At 46.1% G+C, this 20,314-nt stretch overlaps 1 long non-coding RNA gene across 4 annotated transcripts in view; it reads right to left on the minus strand.

The window, feature by feature from the left end:
* Window positions 1-4,947, minus strand: part of LOC148003162 (uncharacterized) — a 48,985-nt gene extending 44,038 nt beyond the window's left edge. For all 4 annotated transcript variants that reach the window (XR_015631327.1, XR_015631326.1, XR_015631325.1 and 1 more), the window contains exon 1: window positions 4,483-4,947. This is a non-coding gene — a long non-coding RNA (uncharacterized LOC148003162). The remainder of the gene's footprint in view (window positions 1-4,482) is intronic.
* Between the last annotated feature and the right edge of the window lie 15,367 nt (window positions 4,948-20,314).

A 20,314-nucleotide genomic window follows, 5' to 3' on the forward strand; every position in this document is an offset into this window, starting at 1 on the left:
TTGGCCTTCTGTAAGAGTGAGCAGCTTCAAGCCAAGGCATATTAATAGTGGGTTCTGTCCGCTGCACACCAGCCTCCCTCCTTGCCCAGGCCAGCAGCTCTAGAGAGAATGGAGAGAGGCACAGACATCTGTGGCCCTTAGGACACATGGGACGAAAAAGTGCAAAACTCACTGGTTGCAGTGTTAGACAGCCATCCCATCCTGACTGAAGAACCCTGTGGAACTCACTGGAAAGAACTGGCTGTTGGGGTGATTCTGTGGGCTGGGAGATGCTGTAGTCAGTATAGAGCTTGCTGGACGAGCCGAGGCTCTGAGTTTAGACCTCAAAGCAAAGTACATGGCAGGAGGGGATGGCATGGGGTGCCTGCTTGTCATCACAGCATTGGGAAGGTAGAGACAGAAGCATCCCTGGGGCTCACTGGCCTGACAGGCTAGCCCAATCAGTAAGTCTCTGTCTCAAGAAGGTGGGGGAGGAGCATCACCTAAAAAACAACAGTTAATGTTGTTCTCTGGCCTCCACAAAAATGAACGCTCATGTGCACACATGTAAGCGTGTGTGCCCGCGCGCACACGCACACACACACATGCACATACCTGCACACACGTGCACACACAGATATACATACACACATGTGTGCATATGTGCACACACAGACACACACACACATCTATACACACCTGCACACACACACACATCTATACACACCTGCACACACACATACCTGCACACACTTGCACACAGAGATATACATACACACATACACATACATGTGCATACCTGCACACATATGCATACACATGCACACATGTGCACACAATGCACACACAGATACACACACATCTATACACACCTGCACACACACACACACACACACACACAAGAAATTTAAATAAAATGGCTAGGTGCCCCACTTCCAGGAGCATGCAGGGAATTAGCCTAAATGGCGACAATGTCCTCACTTGCTCTTAGCATCTTGGCGTGATCAAGGCACTTGCTTCCTAAATGGTAGGGTGCACCATCGTCACACTTTAATACTCAGATAGCACTTTGCACACCAGAGAGTACAGGTGTCCCTCAGTAACCCTGGGATGCTGGTTCCAAGACCCGGCTGCATACTGAAAACCTGAACAGACACAATTCTCTTATATAAAACGACATACCGTCTGCGTAAAGTTTACACATGACCTTCTCCACTCCCAGTCCTTCATATCAACCATGACCAAATTTGGACATTTCAGTTCGACATTGTCCTTTACAGAGTTCATGCTGCAGAAGCTCAGATTGGAGTCACACATACACACCAAAAAATAATAATAGTAATTGCAAGACTAAAACAAAACAAAAAAAAAAAAAACAGAATTCTCATGGTGTTTTCAGTTTATGCTTCCCCCGGGGAAGGCTGCATTAAGTTATCTTCTGTTTCACGAAAGAGCATCTAAAATCGTCTTAGCCTTGTAGACGGCCTTAGCACCTCGTGGTAGTATGAACGTTAATATTAAAGGTAAATACGGTTTCCAGGTAAGCACAAGCTCCTGGCTCATTTTGCAGCGCCATCTCCGCTGGGTGTTTCTACTCCCGGTTTTGGTTTCTGTTCTTAAGAAGGCAGAATGGTTTTTACTGGGGTGTGCAGCCTCCCGTTGTTGTCAAATAAGCGTTGCACCTGCTGCTAAGCACCCCCAACCCCAAGGGTCGATGGGTCTGATAACCCCATCTCAGCTGCTGTTCAGATGCCTCATGGGATAAAACCTTTTCCTCTCATCCGGCCGAAGCTGTAATACAGAGCTCTCGGGTTCCTTAATTATGGCCGAGAGCTAATGCCTGGTGGCTCATCCACTGAAGACCTTATCCACCCAGTAGCAGCCCCTGACCCATCTTATGGAACAGTGCAGAAACACAATGTCCCTATTGTTCCCTGGCTAGAGGACTGAGGGACAGGGGGGAATGCCCACACAACCCCTCCCTCAAGTAAAGATTAGTGCAATTATTAGCCAACAGTAGTGGCTATAAGCCAAACTGCTCTCAAATCCTCCTGAGCACCAAGTCGCCTCGGAGTCTCTTAAAATCCCAAACACAAGACTATGTGTTCTCCTAAATGTTGCCATGTTGTTCCAGAAGGTTTCTAGGCCAGTGGTTAATGCTGCCTGTACCCACAAGGTTAATAAGCACAGAAAGCAACATTGAATAATGCATGTGTCTAAGGTGTGGGTCCCTATACCCCCATTAGTCTGTAAAGCGTAAATCCCCAGGGCTGGACATCCCTGGCAACCCCTTCACCCAGCATTAAATAGGGAAACTGTTTTTCAGGCTGTAGCCCTAGATCATAACTTACACTGCTGTTGACTATACTTTCTCTTCCTTTCACTTCAAAGGAATAATAGTCCCTTAGCCCCGTGGGCTACCAATAGCTCTCCTGGCCATTCTAAGCCTTTCATCAGGAATTTCAAGAAAATAAATTCTATTCTATTCTGGGACTTGGCACTGACATGTGTACATTGCTGTGAGTGTCAGGATAGAGCGCCCGAGAGAAAACATTTCTAACAGGCTACCTGAGTGTGTAGAGTAACTGTGGACGACACTGGAAGACAAAACATGCTAAGATACTTGACTGATACTGAAGCAACCGACTGATTACTAACCACGGATAAATTAAATAAAACAGTTAAAAGTTGTTAACTGGGTGAGAATCTGAAATCTGCACTTAAGAAAGCAGATGTGTGTGTGTGTAAGCAAACAGAATCACATGCTTTCCTAAATCAATATCTACGGCTGTGAGAACCTCTCGGGTTCCCCTTTGCTGTGCAAACACGAGCTACACCCCTACGATGTTTTGGGTACAGCTCAATGTCAGAGGATTGAGTTGTCTCTCTCTGAGCATCCTGGGAGAAGCTTCGTTAGTTCCACACAGCTCAGAAAACGCAGACGGAGAAAAGGGAAATATTCTCAAAGTTCAGCAAATAGAGAGATGGTTGTCTGTGCTGTGGAAATCGGGGGAAGTGTTCGGGGTACCTGTAGCTGGTGACTGAGGGGAACCGGAGACAATAAATTGCATTTCTGGGAACCTCGTTTATGGAGCTATGAGCACAACCCCGCTCCTGCGAATTAGTGCCACGCCTTTGCTGCATTTGTACTCATTTCTCAGGCAATATGCTGTCAGAGGTGACTCTGGAAAGATCTAGAGCCTGGGTTTAAGTCAGTAAATCATAGGGAATTGATAGAGTGACTATTTTGCATTCATGCCCTCTTAGGAACAGGGCAGATGGTAAATCATTTATATATAACATTTGTAGTGTTATTCTTAGGGATACACACACACACACACACACACACACACACACACACACACACACCTGAGTTGGGCGTCTATTTCTCGCCCTGGGAGTCCAAGGTTTCAGTTAAATGGAGAGAAAAACAAAATCACGAATGTCTTATACTATACTGACCCTCTACTCAACAAAATACAAGTTAATAAACAGATCATTCAGGAAAAAAAAAAAAGGACATAAAATCCCAAAACACAATGTGCCCTGCAAATGTAAGAAAGTTTAGTGTCATAGACCATGGGTGTTGAATGCCCTTTTCCTCTCACACGCTGGTGGAAAGACAGACGGCTACTAGGAGGACAAGTCCACCGGGATGCTTGAGCTAAGCACCCACATAATTACAGTTTCTATCAGCAACCCAGGCAAGCAAATCTTTTAAGCATGTGTGTGACATTCAAAAGGCACCCTTATCCAAATACAGAAGAAGGACGCGTCCTATGTTTATCTCTGCAAAACTGGGGTGACCTCACTAGTGCCTACCACCAGGCCGCATACCCAGATGTGTTCCTTATAATCCAGACAGAGAAAAGCAGAATAAAGGACCAGTGAGACTCTTACAAACAGTCCCCAAAACTCCCGGGTCCCCTATTTCATTTATCCTTCTAGGCCTAACCTGTAGGAGCCCAGCTTCTTCCACCAGTACCGGGATGACGTTTCCAGATAAGTACACTGCCTACCCACATGCCATAGGAAACCAAATCCACTACCAGCGCCCACTGCTATGCTTAGCTCCTGCTTTTTTTTTCAATGTTACCCATTCCTCCCTCCATTCACTGTTGATCATGGGGAACCCTACAGACTGAAAGCAAGAGGATTACAGAGGTGGTTAAGACAGAAGGCAGGGGTCGGGCCTGGAAGAACAGGGTCAGAAAGCTTTCCTGTTGGCAGAAGAACTAGCCATTGCTGAATACCACACACACAGCCCCAAAAAAGCAAAAAGAACCCACCTAGTGGTCCTTTGTCCCTCGTTCCTACATAAACATAAAACTCCTTTGCAACCTCGGCCTTCTTCTTACAACATTAGGCTGTTTAGCTAGGAGCTTCATGCCAGAGTCTGACTCGAAGCAAAAAGAGAAGCGAAGACCAGAGGGGACCCTCTGTGGGGTGGAGGGGAGTCAGATCCAATAGTCAGACTGCCTCTGAGCCTCAGCTCCTACTCACCTGGATCGGGCCCAAGGCTGAACAAAGAAATCAGGTAAATATCCAAACTCCACGTGGGCAAATCCAAGGGGGTCTGCCCTGCCATTTTTTTCTGTACCTTGGCCATCTGGTATGGTGTAAATGACCAAGGACATGATCCTTTTTCAATTCACCAAGGTGGCAGAAACGGAGAGAAGGGGTCTAGTACCATCCTGCCACCATCCCCGGGTCTCCACGCGGTCAGCTTCGGAGTAGCCGAGGTGGAGCGGCCGAAGCATGCTCCAGACATTGAATGAGCCTACGGAACCCCACAATCTGATCTTTTATACTGCTTTGTTTATTACCTGCGTGCCCTTATTTCATAAGGGAACTGAGAAAGAGAGAGAGGGTGAGCAGGAGTGATGAAGATGACTGTTAGGAGCAGCCCAAAGACACCTTTTCTTAGGCTTCATTCATAGCAGCAAATGAGGCTAAACAACCTCGCGATTGTTCTCTCAAATGTCACCTTTCTGTGCGCGCCACTGTGCCGATAAAACTGGGCTCTCTCGCTTTTACTCCCCCCCGCAACCCCGTCCTAAAAATTACTGTGTTATCCTCCGAATATCTCCAGAGAAACTGACCCGACAAGGGAATCTTTTCTTCTTCTCCCTCCCCACCCCTCTCCCACTTTTTTTTTCTTTCTTCTTCACGCAGCTTGAACAATTTGGCTCTGTTCTGCGCGCATTCCTGTGGCCCATTCTTCCTCGGTCCCCCTGTGCAGGATGGTAGGTCAGGAGAACACAGGCTCACATTCAGGGCCAAGATGGTGCTTACGAAGGGGGGGGGGGTGGAGTGGAGAAAATTGAACCGAAGGGTACCTGTGATTGTTGAACCACCAACTTAATACCTGAGCAGGGAGACAAAGGCGCTATAGAAAAGGCTCGGGCTTGGGATGGCCCCTCCCCCAACTCTGAGAGTTCAAAAGCTATCAAGAGCTGAAAATAAGACCCTGGCATAATTAAAGTTTTCGAAGTCATTTTAGGAGATGCTCGACACGATGACAGAGCCCACTGCTAAGCCTTTGTGTCAAACAATCCCCGCTAAGATGTGATGACACACTTTTACTCTTCATGCCTGGGTCCCCATGTATGCAAGCCCATGCACACTACGTGTATACACTCAGAGGTATCCCCGTGTCACTATGGTTTGACAGCTCCCTGCTCTGGGGGTCTTAGGAGGAGCCTACAAAATGGGGATCTCTCATAACGAGGCACAATTTGCTCTTAACAATCAGTGTGAATTTTAGCGTTCTTGGTTTGGCACCTAAAGGGAGTATTTGTCCATGAAAGAGGATAAAAGCGTCAAGAATAAGGTTTGATCCTGAAAAGGAGATCGATGGCGTCTCTGTACACACTGGAAGGTGTTTAACTCGACTCTCTTTTCTGTGGGGAAAGGATAGGTAGAGCAGTGTATGTGCAATCTGGTGGGGAGAGGTTGGAGACAGGAGGATCGCCAGGGCTATCAGCAAGTGCCTAATTCAGTAAATGACCCTGTCTAAAGGAAAAAAAAAAAAAAGAGGAAGAGGAAGAGACCTAGCCACCTAGCATTGATCCCTGGCCTCCACACACACATCAATACACAAACCCAGAAAGAGAAGAGGAATGTTTCAGTGGAAAACTGGACATTAATGCCAGACTGAGACAGCAACGGCGGAAGCAGAAGCAAGGCGCGCATGCGCGTGGTGTGTGTTGCCACCGTCTCGTAAAAAGAAAGCGAAGACGACGCATCCTGGAAACTGCTCTGAGTCACCGCTTATTTGTTTGTTTTTCAAGAAGGTGGTGAGCTCTGCGAGACAGGAACCATGTCTCCGAGTCCTCGCCCGTGTAACACATAGACACGCTCACCCCCACGGCTCTCTGAACACTAAAAAAAAAAAAAAAAAAAAAAAAAAAAATCCCAGATCTGGAGAAAGAGAAAAACAACCAGGCAACCAGGAAGATGTGTTGGGGAAAGCCACACCCACTCCCGGGAGCAGATGGAAACATTTTGAGGAGTCTCTCAAGCCAATTGTTAAATGCTGGCACTGCTCGAAAGGAGATTCTAGCAACTGACATGGTAAATAATGAGTTGTCTCCTCCTGTACTCGTGCTTCTGTCCTGAAAACATTTATTTTGTCTGTTTCCCATGCTGTTATTCAACACGATTGTACAATCATCTCACAGCGAGTGATGGGGTGTAGGGAGGAGCTCAGTAAGCAAAGTGCTTGCTGGGCAAACATGGGGATCTGACGTTGAGCCCTGGTCCTCACATAATAAAGCCAAGCGTGCTGGCATACACTTGTAATCCCAACACTGGACATATGCACGTTAGGCAGAACCCTGGATCTCCCTGGCCAGCCGGTCTAGTCTCGTCAGTGAGTTCCAGTTTCAGTGGGAGACACTACCTCAAAGAATAAGGTGAGTTAGCTTTGAAGACGAGTCTCTGAGGTTGACCTCTGGCCTCTGCATGCCCATGCACACACATGCATGTACATGTATACATAGGTGTACACCCATGCACACATAAACACATATCCACAAGCTCACTGTGTACAGTCATACATCTCTGCAGACATAAAAAAAAAATGCTGTCAATCCTAGTTTTTATTTGTGTCTTTGAAATCATTCGCACATAAGGCAGCAATGAAGAAAGCGACGGTGCAAATTAAAAATACCAACAGTGCATTTGCACGTGTGTCGGGGCTGTTGGAATCACAAATCGCACACAATAAAAAGTTTTAAGAAATGTTCTTCTAGTTAGTACAGAAAACTGCCCCAGATTGAGAGAACAACCATCCTCCACCATTAGAGTAAAGGATGCACCTTCACTGAATCGCTTCATTCTTTCTTCTTGTTCCTCAATGAAAATATAAATGGCAAGCAACACTTACATTGTCACTAGAAGGCTTCTTCTGCTGTCCAAGAAAACTCCCAACCAAGATTCTTGGGACACTCAATTAACCAAGTGGAATCTGCCATAGAGAATCCACCTAGGTGGTAATTTTTAGACACACTTCCCACATCCTTTTTGTCAGTGTAACTTGTAAGGAACGTCTGTGCGTACCTCTTCTGAGAACTAGCTGTTAAACACTTACCAACAACTACTGACAAAATTACAAACAAAGAGAGGGAGTGGTTTTAATGATGGAGAGTATGGACTGACAGGTATGTGGAGGGCATTAGGTACCTCCTTTAACATTTCCCTAATAGTGGCAGGTCACAAAACACTGAGGAAGGGCAACAGGGATCAGGAGGTTGTGGCTTGAATTCTTGCTGCTCACCTTGCTACTGTGTCAGGACAGCTCCAAGTAAGACTCATGCAAGCACAGACAAGGGAGTCTAGAACTCAACCTTCCGTCCTTTACTTGTCTGCACTGGTTCATGACTTCCAAAAAGGCCATGAAAGTGTTACCATGGCAGCCCTACTGAGACCTGGTGGGAAAGAGAAGTAAGCTAGGGCTCCCATTTCATAGATGAGAAGATGAAGTCCAGAGTTTGCCTAGGCTCACACAATTGAGGATGGCTAAAATAAGAACAGCCTCTCGTCATAGCAACATCGATGGAGATAGGCAGATCCCTGAGGTTCCTGGCGGGCCAGTTTAGCCTAAGCAGAAAGTTCCAGGTCAAAATACTCCCTTTATGTAACCCCAGCACTGGGGAGGCAGACAGGCTGATCCCTAGCCTAGCAAACTTGGAGATTTGCATTTCAAGAAAAAGAGAGGGGGGAGGGAAGAAGAGACAGAGGCACACAGAGAGAGACAGAAACACTAGAGAGACAGAGAGACAGAAAGATAGAGAGACAGAGAGAGACAGAGAGACAGAGGTCTTAAAAATAACATTCAAGGCTGTCCTCAGATCTCCACATATGCATCCATGCACACATGGCACAAACATACAAAACACACAAAACCCATGTATTTTTTAAGCGCAGGCTCCTTTTGAAGTAGAGCCTCCAGAAAGTCCCATCTTTCTTACACCTGTGTTTAGGTAAAGGCTGTTTATAGGGCAAAGACCTGAACACCAGGTTGTCAACTCGACACACTTACCTGTCTTATCTCCTTGCCTGAGGGACCACTGATTCCACGCCCAGATTTCTGAGCTGTTTGTTGGCCCCATGGATAGCCGTTGCACCCTGGTTAGGAGGATCGGGGTCAGAGACATCAAACTCTTTTTTTTTTTTTAATTTTGGTTTATTTTCTTTATTCATTACTTTCAAGGGTAATCATGAGAACACCATACCTTCGTAATTTTCCTTTCACCCACTACCAACCAAATAGGCTCCGTTTTTTTAATCATCAAAGCACTTCTATTCCTGAACTGGAATACCTGGTCATAATTATCATCGTGAAACTCTATGGATCGAAACTGCCTAAACAAAATAGAGAAATCCCCAGTTTCTCTGTTCACAAAAAGCTCCTCTTTTTATCCATCTCTTTTTTTTTTTTTATTAACTTGAGTATTTCTTATATACATTTCGAGTGTTATTCCCTTTCCCGGTATCCGGACAAACATCCCCCTCCCCCCTCGCCTTCCTTATGGGTGTTCCCCTCCCAACCCTCCCCCCATTGCCGCCCTCCCCCCACCAGTCTAGTTCACTGGGGGTTCAGTCTTAGCAGGACCCAGGACTTCCCCTTCCACTGATGCTCTTACTAGGATATTCATTGCTACCTATGAGGTCAGAGTCCAGGGTCAGTCCATGTATAGTCTTTAGGTAGTGGCTTAGTCCCTGGAAGCTCTGGTTGCTTGGCATTGTTGTACATATGGGGTCTCGAGCCCCTTCAAGCTCTTCCAGTTCTTTCTCTGATTCCTTCAACGGGGGTCCTATTCTCAGTTCAGTGGTTTGCTGCTGGCATTCGCCTCTGTATTTGCTGTATTCTGGCTGTGTCTCTCAGGAGTGACATCAAACTCTTAACAGAGCCCAGGACATCGGCTCATAGAAAACAACAGCAGTCTGAGCTCTCCATCTTGTTACATTGTTATTGTTCTCTTGCCAGCAGTCTGGGCTCTCATTCTTGTTGCATTGTTATTGTTTGTATTTACAAGGCCAGGACATAGCTTTGTTTTTCAATAAAATCCTGTATGAAACAGCAGAATACAGCTCAGAAGAGAGGAGCAGTTTTCTGTGATCCAGTGGACTTAGTGTGGTGAGAATGACTGGATCTCCCTGCTGTCCGCTCATAGGAGCCTTCAAAGAATCACCAAATGGCTGAAACCCTCCAATCGACAGGGTAGGCGTATGTGTGAGTATGGGTGCGTGGATGGGCATAGGACTCTAAGGTGTCTACTCTTGATCTCCTCCTGACAACTTTGCTCTCAGCATCTCCTGCCACTGGTCCTAAAATAGCAAGAGGAAAGTACAGCGGTACCTGAACAGAGGCTCCTGTGGGAAAGAGATAAAGCCGTAAACATACGACTACCACGTACATAGACAGGCAAGCAGATAGATGTGACATCATGGCCATCTGCTCGTAAGGGAGACAGAGCTCTGTGTCATAACGTTGTGGGCAGCAAGGTTTGAAGCCAGTTGAGCCTGAAGCTTTGGCTGTTTTCCAGCATAAAGCTGAGGTGTAAGTCAGGTCTCTAGAGTTTCTTAGGGGACCTCCAAAGGCTGATAGTTGGGGGTGTCATTATTAGAGGGTACTGTCTGTCTTAAAATTCTTACTTAAATGCTACTGTTGAATTTGTGACTTGCAAAAGCCCAGGGAGTGCAGGACTTCGGCCTCTGACTCCTCACAGCCAGTTCACCCTCCTGAGGTGGCTTCTCAATCACTTGGCCCCTGTGCCTCACCAACCAGGACTGCGCGCCCCTTCTCAGCCTTTCTTCTGAGGGCCACTGCCCTCCATATGGAACAACGCATATGTCCTGACAAAGAAAGTCGGATGTTCTGATATGTCTTCCACAGCCAGCAGGGACCGGAATACACATGCTAAGAGGGTCAAGGCAGGATCCCACCCTGTGGTTTCCCAGGCAGAGAACACAGAAAGCATTCCTAAGCTTTTTCCAGAGGTAGCAATCTCTCAGAGGCAGCAAGTCCTCTGTGGAGTTCTGAGTCCATGACATGCTAGCTCCAGACCCAGTCTTTACATTTTCGATTTGCTATTTTTAATTGTCTATGGAGAATTACTTCGCCCTGGCTTCCTCATTTGTCAGGTGCCATGAACTGAAGAAAAAGTGTATGTTCTGGACACCCACCAGCCCTGTGTTTGTCCTCTTCATGAGGGACTTTCCATCTCCTCAGGGTGAATGGGACACACTTTGTTTTCCGATACAGCCACTATTGACCATTATTTTAGCAGCACTGGGTGTAAAATGTTCCCTGAGAGGCAAAAAGCCACATTTCCCGAACTTATGCAATAACATATATAGTGTTGGAATTCACACCAGTGAAGTACAAAAACCAAGGCCAGGAGCCAGGAGGAACCCCTCTCCCTCAGAGCTCCCACTTCCTAGAACTCTGAATGATGACCCAATATATTCCGGGGATGGACTAATATAAAAATTCCTAAAGCGAGGACAAGAGAGAGATGACTCAGCAGGTAAGAGCATGTACTGCATTTGCAGAGGATCCCAGTTCGGTTCCATATCAGGAGTCCTATGGGTTCCAGTTCAGATGACTCACAACAACCCTTAACTCCAGCTCTAGGGTATCTTGATGCCTCTAGCTTCCCTGGATATGTGCATTCACATAGGTATGTGTGTGTGTGTGTGTGTGCGCACACACACACACACACACACAATTATTTTGTTTTCACAACTTAATTCCCAAAGTATAGGACCCCTGCTCGGCTCTCTTGCAAGCACTGGGCAGTACCATGTACCTAATAGCTCCTGGCCGAATGTTTAGGGACCCAGTCCTTTTGTAGATCTGCGCTGTACAGAGACATCATATTCAGTAAATTTGTAACAGGCCATTGCACCTAAGCACTGGAGTTGTAGAGTTAGGAATGAGAGAAATCACAGCATCTCTCTGGTTTTGCTGCCTGCCTTCTCCCTGTATCGGTCTCTGTAGTACCCAACAGCAAATGGGCTAGGGCCCCTGGCTCCTTAACAACGCCAAACAGGTGTGAGAGATTAGCTCCCTGGACCGAACCTGCGTCCGACCAAACAATGTCAAATTCTCCCTAATAAAGTCCAGGGCTGTAAGCAATTCTCCTGTTATTAAGCAGGAAAGAAAACACAGCCCGCTCCTTCCCAATTAGCTTGAAGGACCCTCTGATGAGTCAAATTTAAACCAGAGACCTGCCATGTTCTGGCTTCCACTAGAGCCTCCTCCTCAGGGTGGAAACTTACTGGCCCAAGTCCCCAGCCATCTTGGCACGATGGTGCAGACATCCCCTATGCCCCCCACCCCAAAGTCCATGGTCTGTCTCTGCCTCTGATTCAAACCATCTTTTCAACTCCCTGCCAGATCCCTGACTTTGATTTTCCATGTGGAGACTTGGTCTCATTTGCCAGGTCAGCTTTTATAGGGATGGGCTTTGTGACAGTTCTGCTGTCAAAGAAACGGCAGATAAGGTCCCTCCCCTTGAACATGAATCACGTTCTTGTCACCCAAACTAGGGGGAAAGACCAACATCATGAAATAATAACAACGACAAAAGAGAAACCACGGAGGTCTCTAGCAAGGGCTAGCTCATTTTCTTTTCCTCTCCCTACGCCACCCTCCCCGCAACACTCTCCAAATTAGATCACGGAGTAGAAATAGAAAGACCTCAAGATGCTACAAAAGGATGGCCCATAGCTCTGTTTACACTTGGGGTCTATTATGGTTCCAGGATGAAACACCAGCCCCCTTGGATCATGTCCTGAGCACTAGGTCCCTACCCAGTAGTGTTGCCTAGGAGATGGAGCCTGGCTGGCAGAAGTGAGGCAAAAGAGAAAGACCTTTGAAGGTCTTAGCCACGCCCCCTTACTTCCTGTAGCTTTCTGCTCTCTTTACTTTTGTTTCCCCTGGCCTAGAACAGCTCCTTCTGCTCTACACTCCCAGCTCCCACCTTGAATGCGGTGGTGGAGGTGGTGTACTCCTGTTTAGTCTTCCGGCGGTGGGCTGCAATTCCTCTGGAATCGTGAGCCAAAACCTAGCGTTCCCACCTTAACGTGTTTCTGTCAGATATTCTGGGACACAGCAATGCAAAGGCAGCTGATATTGGGTCAGACCACATGGGCAGCTAATACTGGGTCAGACCCTGTTCTCTGTGATGGGGTAGGGAGGATCTCTGTCAGTCTTGACTATCTTACCTAAACAGAAAATGTTTAAACAGTTCGCATAGTTATAAGCTCTGAGTAAATACTAAGATTGACAGGTACTGCCCTAAAAGCTTTAATTTAAACAGTTCGTTTTGTCCCAAGAACGCTGACTCTTGGTACCTCCACAACTCCCCCTTCTGGACATATCATGGAAAAAAAATATATATATATATTTTATATATATATAAAAGGTTTCCCCAGAACATTCCCAAAGGTTTCCCCAGAACATTCCCTCTGCAATGTTCCAGAAAGTTCTGGCAGTGTCTGGCCTAGAATAAAGATGATAATGACAACAAATTAATAATATTCAGCTTCTGGTGGCAGATTTATCGCATTTCTTAAAATGTGCTTTTTATTGTCTTAAACCATTAGAATTTGAGAGATAAAACTACAAAGGTAAAGAAAAAAATTAAAGTAAATAATTCTGGAGGAAGAGAAGGGAAAGAGTATGTTTTTTTTTTTTTTTTTTTTTGGTTCTTTTTTCCGGAGCTGGGGACCGAACCCAGGGCCTTGCGCTTCCTAGGCAAGCGCTCTACCACTGAGCTAAATCCCCAACCCGAAGAGTATGTTTTAATGACTGGTGACATTGTGTACCAAGCTCCTAACAGAAACAACATAAAGGGGTTATTTTGGCTCATAGATTGCTGGGATTCAGTCCACCGTGGTAGGACAACATGACAATGGGAGTGGCTTGTGGTTGTAGCAGCAGTACCCAGAGGTGATGATCAGGAAGCAGAGAGCATCGTTCAGATCCACCCTGTGTTACAACCCTTAAGGCCGGCCCAGTTGAGCAAACTACTTCCTTCCGCCAGCCCCCACCTGCTACACGCTCCAAACAGCGCCACCAGCTGGAGATCAAGTGTTCAAACCATGTGAGCCAGGGGTGGGGTTGATGGGGGTCGGGGGCATTTCAAAGGCAAAGCATAGGGGAGTGTCTAAAGGGGTTTCCGGGGGCGCCTGCCTGGGCGTTTTCAGATTGAGAGCTGATTGGATTTAGCTCAGTGGTAGAGCGCTTGCCTAGAAAGTGGAAGGCCCTGAGTTTGGGCCTCAGCTCCGGGGGGGGGGGGGGGGGGGGGCGGGGGGGGGGAGAAGGGTGAAGGAGGGCGAGGAAGAGGGGGAGAAGATGCTGGGTTTGTGTAGCGCTCCTTGAGTTTACAGTAAAAGTTAAAACTTACTTGGTGGGCGCGGGGATTAGTTACCACACCACAACCCAGCCAATCCTGACTGATGAGGCACCCTGGCACCTGTCAGGAAACACTGTCCCGAGGTCTCCCCTATCACCTTCTGCTCAGTTACTAACACGGGTTTATCTAAATGTTTGCCATAGCTGGTCAGTCTACATCTCTGCCTAGAAAGGACACAGTAGAAGCATGAAATGAAACAACGCGCACACACACACACACACACACAGCCTTAGCCACGGAAAATTCTTCTTAGGCTCAACTTGAAAGCCCTTACGGATCATGGCCACATCCACAAAGGCAAGACACAGAGAGAACACTTAAGTATCAGGCCGCCCCATACTTCTCTGACTCCTTCCACGATCTCTGATCGCTCCCCTAACAAGCGCGACCTACATGGCCCCTTGAACCGCTGTTGTGTGGTGTTCTCACAGACAGTCCATCCAGAGAAAGGCAGACGGGATAGCTCCATGGTACCTGTGGGTGTGCACTTGGGTGAGAAGTTCCTGATAACTTTTTTTTTCTTTTTTCCTTTTGTTTTTTTTTTGTTTGTTTGTTTGTTTTTTTTTTTTTTTTTTTGGTTGTCTTTATTAACTTGAGTATTTCTTATTTACATTTCAATTGTTATTCCCTTTCCCGGTTTCCAGGCCAACATCCCCCTAACCCCTCCCCCCTTCTCTATGGGTGTTCCCCTCCCCATCCTCCCCCCCATTACCACCCTCCCCCCAACAATCACGTTCACTGGGGGTTCAGTCTTGGCAGGACCAAGGGCTTCCCCTTCCACTGGTGCTCTTACTAGGCTATTCATTGCTACCTATGAGGTTGGAGCCCAGGGTCAGTCCATGTATAGTCTTTTAATCTTTTCTCACAGGCAAATGTCTGAGGGAGGTCAGAGGCAGTTCCTAACTCATCTAGAAAAAGCACAAGGTACAAAGGCCACAGCCAAATGGAATGTCTTCCCTCTCCATGACCCTGGCTCAAGAGGTGAAGGAAGGTTGTAGCAATGGCAAGGAAGTAGAAAGACAAGGAAGTCACTAAAGAGCACCTCAAACACTTTGCCTCAACCAGTGGTGCCCACAGAGTGTACCAAACACCGCTCTGGGTTGGGGGCGGGGGGTCATCTGCCATTGTGATAGTCTGCAAGCTGGCTCTTCCAAACACAACTGTCATTCCTCAAGAGAATGACAAGGGTTGCCAGCCTCAGAACCGGTTGTTTTTCGTTTGGTTCTTACCGATTTTATTGATTTAACCCCTCACCTATTAACCTCCAAAGACTCTCTGCAACTTCGACTCTATGCTGGAACTCTTAACTTCTTGAGAGCTAATTCCTAAAGCAGAACCTAGACCTTTGCCACCCACCCACAGGCCAACTGCTTGAGGATCCACTCCAACCAATCTCAGCCCCGCAAGGGTCCTGTGTCAGCACTTGGAGGCTGTTGACCAACAGCATTTTCCCAAGCTCTGTGCTTGCTGACCTAACCTCATTAAGCCAACACAAGAAATCTATGTGATTGATTTATCCTGCATCGTAAAACCGGGCTATTACTCACGAGGCCATCTGACACATTACCTGTGCTTTCTGTAAGAGTTAACAAACCGGCAACATCGGAAACCACCCTGCCGCTTGGCGAGAGATAAATTACTAATCTTCAGTTGTCATAACATACGAGGATTCTCATTACAGTCAGCTGTAGCATGAAATTTCAGGATCCCGTAATTATAATCCATTGGGTTTTTTTTTTTTTCTTCCGTTGTCACCTGCTAAGAGCAAAAGCATATGACATTATCATGTTAGCACCGAGGTCCGGTGGACAGTAAACTCTCCTACTGTAAGTTACAGGTGGCAGCCAATAATACATCATGTGGTTGTTCCCTCCTCCCTTGTATCTGGAAGCACACTCAGGAAAGCCCACACTGGCGATGAGTCACTTACAAGGAAGTCCAGACTTTCTCGTGTGTCATTTCTCCCTTCTAACTTACGTCTATCTGGTGCCTCAAAATAAAAAAAAAAAAAAAATTAAAAAATTCACAAAACCTGACAGAGAAAGCTGCAGGCTTGAAAGGAACAAAGAATCGTGAGCAGGAATCCTGGGTTCTCCTCATGCGTAGCTGTGTGAGCTTGAGCAATGGCATCTCTGATTGCACAGGGCCTGAGTTTGGTTCCCATCACCACCAACCACCTGTAACTTCAGCTCCAGGGGATCTGATGCCTCTGGCCTCCATGGGCACTCATGTACATGGCTAGACAAACACATATACAAAATCACAAATAAAAAAATAAGGAAGTATTCAAATGAGGGTATTAATAACTGGACTATCCACCAACCTCAACGTGCCCTGGATGATATAGGTGAGCCAGCTCATGTCAATCACCCCAAGGATGGATTCAAGACACATCACCATCATCATCACCACCACCACCACCACCACCATCATCATCATCATCATCATCATCATCACGATCATTGTCGTCATCATTACAATGTTTGGGTGACCAGTACTCTTCAACTTCTAGGTTACAAGTCATTGTTCATAGGAAACCTGTTTTGAGTGTCTTTTTATACACTTAGATATGGAACCTGAATTCCTGAAGGAAAATCCTGCACTTTATCGAACCTTCTATCCCACAATCCAGCCATGACCCTGGTGAGGAATCAGTCACATAAACTTCAGTGTGAACACAACAACGTTCTCTACTTTTACTCTTAGTGTTCTGGGTAGTGTTGAGGTACTTGAGGAGAAGATGTTAGCTAACGATGAGACTAAAGCCAGAGGAGATTGTGTTAGCCATGTACACAGACCAGTGACTGCTGTTACGAGATGCTACTGACTAAAATTCCAGGCCGAGGAGATGGCTCAAGAGGGGATAAGATTGTTGCACAAGCATGAATATCTGAATTCAATCCCTAGAACCCACCTAGAAAATAAAACAGATATGGCGGGGGAACATCTTTGTGAGCCCAGAGCTGGAGAGACAGTAACAAGAATATGCCCATTCTCTGCAATGACTTCCAGGTCAGTGAGCGATCCTGTCTCAAAATAACAAGGCAGTTGGCATTCTGCGGCATGGCACCCAAGGTTGTCCTCTGCCCTTACAGACAAGGGCATGCACATGAATGCACACACGTATAATACAGAGACAGAGAGGGAGAGAGAGAGAGAGAGAGAGAGAGAGAGAGAGAGAGAGAGAGAGAGAGAGAGGAGAATTTCTGCTCTGTGTAAGAAGTTGAACCAGAAAAGGGACCTTTAAGAGCTTTAACCTGTCTAGTCTGAGACTGGACAACCCTGTCATACTGGCACGGTCACCTTCCTGTCTGAGTCACCTCACAAAGACGCAGACTCGGGCCCTAGGACTTAGACCACACGGTGGCATCTCCATGAGGAATACCTATCTTATGGGAAATAAAATAATTGTGAAGATGGAGAGAAAAGTGGGGATCATTTCCTAGTGATCATAACTTAAAACTGCCCAGATTTGTCACCAGAAAGCTCCTCCCCATCGGCTCCCTTCCCGGGCGCAAATGCCTTTATACCTTTTTTATTTTCCTCATAAAGGAAAGAGGTAGGAAGCAGGAGGGACAAATGTAGCCTTTCTGATGTGTCAGAGCTGTGATAAGCCATGTTTAAAGTTTACCCAAAGTGAAGGAAAGTGTCAACAGAAACTCCTGCCCAAACTCTCTGATCAGGTCAGGCAAACACACAATCAAAGAAAACTCAATCAGGTTCACTTGTGAAAGGTGGCCCCGGAGGGTGGGAATGCTTAACTCTGTGATTCCCATAGGAGCCAGGTGTATTTAACATACTTCTTGCCAGCTGCTTCTCTTCATGACCGTGACATAGCCAGAGCACTCCAGAGGGTGTTGTTCTGTGAGCAGGCTGAGAATCTGGAAGCACTGACCAATGCCAGGAAGAGCAGAGGATTCTGGGAAGGACAGGCTCTAAGCAGGTGGCTGGTTGATGATCGATGCTGTAAGAAGAGACATAGCTAAAACCTCAAGGAGAAATTGAAAATGTCCCTATGGTATGAAATACCACGTATACTTGAGGGAGTTCGCTCATGCGGGTGGAGAGCAGGCAGAAGTCTTCATAGACAGGAAAGACTAACGAAAGTGTGCTTCTCTATGGGTCATACGGGCATGAGTAGACTGTATCTCCCCCAGGGATAAGGAGCAAGAGGAGCGGGAGTAAGGTGTAAGACTTCAGCCAAACCATTTAGGGTTCAGAACTGGGTTTCAATTGCGAGGAAGAGGTAAACAAGGTCACCAGAGGGTAGCTCGCTGGGAGAACACTTGTCTAGTGTGCCTGAGGCCCTGGGTTCTATCTTGGCCTGGAAAGAAAAGGAAGGAAGTAGGGAGAGAAGAAAGGGAAGCGCAGACCCAGTTCTCTGAATGTAATAACTACAACATAATCAAATGGACTTCATGAATAAGTAGGATTTTGGGTTTCATCTCTCATGACGCACATAATTCTTAGACCCCCTAGAGCAAACAGAATGAGTGATGTACCCTGTTTGGATTCACTCAGGAACCAAATGGACTGATCCTTAGATGGGTTAAGCTGGGTGACCACAAGCCAGCAAGGGCTTACCGTGGTAACCTGTTCTCTATCTGTCTGTCTGTCTGTCTATCTATCTATCTATCTATCTATCTATCTATCTATCTATCTATCTACCTATCTAGGTAATCTGTTCTCTATCTATCTATCTATCTATCTATCTATCTATCTATCTATCTATCTTTCTATCTACCTACCTATCTAGGTAATCTGTTCTCTATCTATGTATCTATCTATCTATCTATCTATCTATCTATCTATCTATCTATCTAATCTATCTATCTACCTACCTATCTATCTAGGTAATCTGTTCTCTATCTATCTATCTATCTATCTATCTATCTATCTATCTATCTTTCTATCTACCAACCTATCTATCTAGGTAATCTGTTCTCTATCTATCTATCTATCTATCTATCTATCTATCTATCTACCTACCTACCTACCTATCTAGGTAATCTGTTCTCTATCTATCTATCTATCTATCTATCTATCTATCTATCTATCTATCTCTGCTTCCTTACCCATAGATAAGTGGCTGGGGTACACCCTCATTCCTACCCTCTCAGACTTGAACCTGAGCTAAGATTGAGGCAGAAGTTCACCCCCAAATCAAATCAGCAAGCAGGGTCACATCACAGGATTGAACATGGACGTAAAGATTGCCTCGAATTCTGGAAAAAAAAATTTGTCCAGTCACTCTGGAAAAACCTGTCAAGAAAACTATAAATAGATCTACCCTATGACCCGGCTACGTCACTCCTGGGAATTTACTTGAAGGCTGCAAAGTCTGCATATCCAAAGTGACAACCTCTGAGTGATAGAAACAACCTAGATGTCCAGTAAGATGGGAGTGGGTAAGAAAACCATGGTATACGCACAATGGAACTGCTTTTGTGTTTTTCAACTAAAAACGGAAGTGAAGTTATGTTGGCAGGGAAACGTCTATAACTGGAGATACCCATGAAGTGAATTAAACCATTCCTGGTCTCATATTCAGGTCCTGTATTTTGTGTAGATTCACAGCTACACAACATATATGGGAGTGGTCTGGAAGTAAAAGCAAACTGTGTAGGGTACCAAAGACAACGGTGGACATCAGAGTGGAGGGAGCGAAGGAACAGCAGAGGGCATGCGGGCAGAAGACGCTCTGCACACATTCCGGACCTGCATGAGTCTGTCCTTGCGTGGCACCGCACCACCCTCAGTGACAAGGAAGTTTTAATGAAGGGAAATAAAAGGCAGAAAGCTGATTGGTGGCCCTATAAGACACTCTTAGAAAGTGTGTCCATAAGGAGCCACAGTTCTAGTGCTTTATTATCAAAATACGAAAAACAAAAATCAGGCTGGTGGTGTAATTGGAACAAAAACCTGTTCACCAGCATTCCATGGCTGGATCACACGGTGGAAGGAGAGAACTGATTTCAGAAATTTGACCTTTGAACTCCACATGTATGCCCAGGTACAGGTGCCAACACTAACACACACACACACACACACACACACACACACACACACACACACACACTGATACTAATAAATGAAATGACTTTTTTCATTTTAAAGGAAAAGAAAAATTTATCAAAGATAGGGGAAAGAAGGTGGAGGGAGAGAACATTGAGAGAGGAGACGTCTTGAACGTCTGTGAGTGTGGAATGAAGATCCTCACGCGGGTCATCTCATCCCATCTTACAAAGTCTGCAAGATGGGGCAGCAGTGCTCGGGACAGCATTGTTTATAAAGAACTGAAAGCCGCTGGGAGTGACTGAGCCCTTATAAAGCTCTGTCACCAGACCCTCAAAGCCACGCATAAAAAGTTGTAGGTTGAAATGAGGCAATGTTCAAGCACAACA

The sequence above is a fragment of the Rattus norvegicus genome, chromosome 10, assembly GCF_021556685.1.
Source record: "Rattus norvegicus strain SHRSP/BbbUtx chromosome 10, alternate assembly SHRSP_T2T, whole genome shotgun sequence".
NCBI lineage: Eukaryota > Metazoa > Chordata > Mammalia > Rodentia > Muridae > Rattus > Rattus norvegicus.